This window comes from Drosophila hydei, unplaced genomic scaffold, assembly GCF_003285905.1.
Source record: "Drosophila hydei strain 15085-1641.00,03,60 unplaced genomic scaffold, DhydRS2 tig00000172-arrow-pilon, whole genome shotgun sequence".
Taxonomy (NCBI): Eukaryota; Metazoa; Arthropoda; class Insecta; order Diptera; family Drosophilidae; genus Drosophila; species Drosophila hydei.
The window spans coordinates 2,022,207-2,026,084 of NW_022045682.1; positions in this window are offsets into that span (position 1 = coordinate 2,022,207).

A 3,878-nucleotide genomic window follows, 5' to 3' on the forward strand; every position below is an offset into this window, starting at 1 on the left:
AAATGTTCTAGATTTTATATCTCTAGCTTTCTAGATACACAGTTTCATGTATTCCGAAACTCAAACATATTCAAATTCGTAGTTTCCTAATTTTCCAGAGTCTTATAATTTTCATTTACTTTTCTATTTATCTATTTAGATTCGAAAGTTGAGTCTAACAGCTCAAGAGTCTTAGAGTTGTTTGAACTTAAGGCTCAAAGTCTTAGTTTCTTAGTTAGTGAGCTATAATCGCATGGCTTTTGTCATTTAAAGCGACAGATTAATAAAACTCTTTGATATTCACATTCATAAAACTCTTTGACTCGTAGCTTAGATTAGTTATTCTTAGAGTTCTAGTAACCTGGAGTATTAGCGTCCTTGACCATTGAAGTCGTAGAATCTTAGTTGATTAGCGAGCTGAAGTCACAGTTTTCTAGAGTTCTAGAGGGCCAAGGCCCTAAGAGCAGCAGCTACTGCAGATCATTAGTGATCGCAGCCTATTGGCCTTAAGCTCTAAAAGCTTGTGATTGTAAAATCTAAAGTACTTGAGGTTATATAATCGTAGTCTCTAAGAGCTTCGAGAGCTAGAGTCCTGGAATCCTGAAAGCTTAAAGCTTCAAATGCAAAACTCTTATTTCTTAGAGATTATAGATCTAGAATTCTAGAATCCTAGACACTTAGGACTTAAGCACCTAGAGAAATAGACTCTTAGATCTTAAAGAGCTGGAGTCCTAGAGTCCTTACAGCTTAAAAACAAGATTCTTAGTGTTTATAGAACTAGAGTCCTAGAATCCTCTAGACGCATCTAGGGGCATAGACTCTTAGAGCTCAAAGTCCGAGAGTTCTCTACTCTTAGAGCTTGAAGGTCTGAAGTCCTAGAGCTCTAGTGGCCTTTCATTTGAACAAGAGTGCCAATCCTTCAGTCATTCCGTCTCGTATTCTTAAAATTCCTTATACTAAAGGCTGCTCTATAACTAGCCACCTATGATTCTGTAGCCTTGATTTGCTTACTTCCTGCGTAGCTGAGTAAAGTTCTCAAGTTCACTAAGTTTTCCCAGCAATACTTTATATAGAATTATTTCTTAACTAAAGTGAAGAAGTTACCTGTCTTACCCTCTACCTGGCTCCGTTGATTACTCGTCATATTATAACAAAGCCTTGGCCTAATCAAAGCACAATGAAACCTTTTGGCAGTGAGGGTATCTGAAACATTTTGGCAATTGGCTGAGAGCGCGCGGCGCAGTAACGTTTCCAATTACACACTTGATGTTTCGAGTTGTGTGTGTGTGTGTGTGTTGCCATGTTAAGTAATATGATGAGGCTTAAACCTGGCCAAAAAGGTATTATCCGCGCAAAGTCAATTAGAACGGCGCTTGCCGCTTGCCCGTCTGGCAACAGTTGATGCCGGCGGCTGCCCGACAATGCGTATTAGCTGTGAAGCCAGTGGGCAGGGGGCGTGGCTGTGTTTAGCTTTGGCATTTTCGATGGCTTTCAGCCAAAAGCGTCAAACCTTCACATGACTCAATGAGCTGCAGGTGCGGGCTGCGCTCGGACTTGTTTGTCAATTACGCCTTGAATTGAAATATGCCAAGCAGGCAACTAAAAACTGACTGCCTCCTGCTGCTGCTGCTGCTGCTGCTGCCGTTATCCATTTAATGCCAATCTTGACTGCCTTGACGACCGACCTAACTGCCTAACTACCTGGCTGGGCTGCCAGCCGACAAGGCAGGTGGAAATCCGTAACGTAAGTTCACGTTTTAAACGCAAGTTTCCAGCTGAAATATTTAGAGCGCATTATGGACGCTCAAACTGCCGTTGAGCTGCAGGCATTTATCGTAAACTTCAACTGCCTGTGTGACGCGTCAAGGATTTGCCAAACATTTAGCCAACATGACACTTCGCAGCGCACAGCCCTTTAACACCCAAAGCCCCAGCAAGGCCACCCCAGTCGTGGGCCCTCTGAGCTGGGCGACTATATCAATATGGGGCATAAAAAACAATGACAACTCTGTTAAAAGGGGCTGTCGCTGCTTGCACTGGCAGGAGAGGCTGCAGGCGGAGAGTGCGACTCGTCCGAGCGCCAGCTACAGCAACAATGAGAAATGCTAATCCAATTGTTGGGGCCTAACCGGATCCACATTTGCACAGAGCTGACGCAGCTGTAGCTAAATAAGGATATGATTGTGAATACACTGAGAAAAAAGAATGATGAAGTGTAAACAGAAGCTGTGAACCAAACCGGATGAGACTTCTCAAAGGGAGAATGATGGGAGTAGAAAAGCAATGAGAGCGGAGTGAATAGAAGTAGAGCTAAAATGAGAGAGAGACATTGAGAGAACAAGAAAGTTAAGGAAAAAATCTTGAAGTAGGAATAATGCTCAGAATGCAGATAGAGCTTTAGACAGAAGCAATTAGAAAAGAGGAAGAGAAAGGCTGATATAACAAAGGAGATTTGAAACGAGAGAAAGCTAAATGTGTCATGTTCTCTCTGTCTCACTCTATATAAATCAATCTCTTACACACAATAGCTGCCTTACTCTCTCTCTCTCTCTCTCTCTATGTTTTAGTTTACGTGGCTTTATCTTTTTCGATCTTTAGCCTCATCTCTTTCCTTTCTCTCTGAGTCTATCTTACACAGAATTCACACTCACATCTCCCTGCCTTTCTCTCTGCGCCATGTAGCTATGAGTTCTCTCTCTCTCTCCCTCTCATTACGCATATATGCTTAAGTCTCTTTTCATTTCCTTGCCTTTGTGTCTTTCACTATCTCTCTTATAGATTTACACTCTGCCTCTCTGCTTATTTGTTTTTCTTTCTCTCTCTAATTTCTCTCTCTCTCTCTCTCTCTCTCTGCTTGTTTCTCATTCTATCTTGGCTCTCACTCTCCCTCTCTAATTTCACTCTCTCTATCTCTCTCTCTGCTTGTTTCTCATTCTATCTTGGCTCTCACTCACTCTCTCTACTTCTCTCTTTCCATCTACTCTACCTCCTTCTCACTCTCTCACTTTAACACGTATAGTCTCTACCTAGCTTTCGCTTTCTCTTTCTGTCTTTATTTTGCTTGTCTCCCTCTCTCTCTCTCTCTCCTTCACATTTTCAACTCTTTACCTTTACCTTTCTGCTTTCGCCACTTTCTCTCTTCCACAGAGCACACAATATCTACCTAATTCTCTCTGTTCTCTCCACTTCTTTTCTTATTCTCTCTCTAACTTCTTCCGCTGTCTATCTCTCTCACTCTCTCTCTGTCCCCTTCTCTCTCTGCTTAGTTTAGCTTCTGCCTCTCGTTCTCTTTTTCTCTCACTCCCTCTCTCCCTATCCCTCTCCCTCTGCTTAGTTCCTTACTCTTTCTCTACCTCCTCCCTCTCGCTCTATCTCTCTCTCTTTTTCTTTCTCCCCTTCAATCATAATCTATGCTCTCTCTAGTCTCTTCACTCTAACTGAAAACATTTCCCCTAAAGAAATTACATGAATAATTGAAGTCAATTCAATTTAGCTTAATCTCGCGGATCTTAGCAAATCAGCTTAATATTATTTTTGCAGTGTACCAAGAACGAGGCCTGGCTGCGTCTCGCCATTGCCATCGCCACTGCCATTGCCAGCAGCTATGAGTGTAATAAACATAAATAGGCATTATTTATTTATGTGACCGGCTGGAACTTTGGGGCTTACTTCTATTTGATGATGTATTAATTTCTCTCGATATGATTCCGCAGCAGATATTATGCAGAGAGAGCGAGAGAGCGGGGCAGAGGGAGAGGGAGAGAGAAGATTCTCTGCCTGTGCAAATTTGCCTGCACATTTCGACCAGGCATTAGTTTAATTGGCCAGGGCTTTTGTGAAATTGGCCAGCTCGAATGCTGCTGCTGTTGGTGCTCCTTTGGCCTAATTGCACTTTTCGC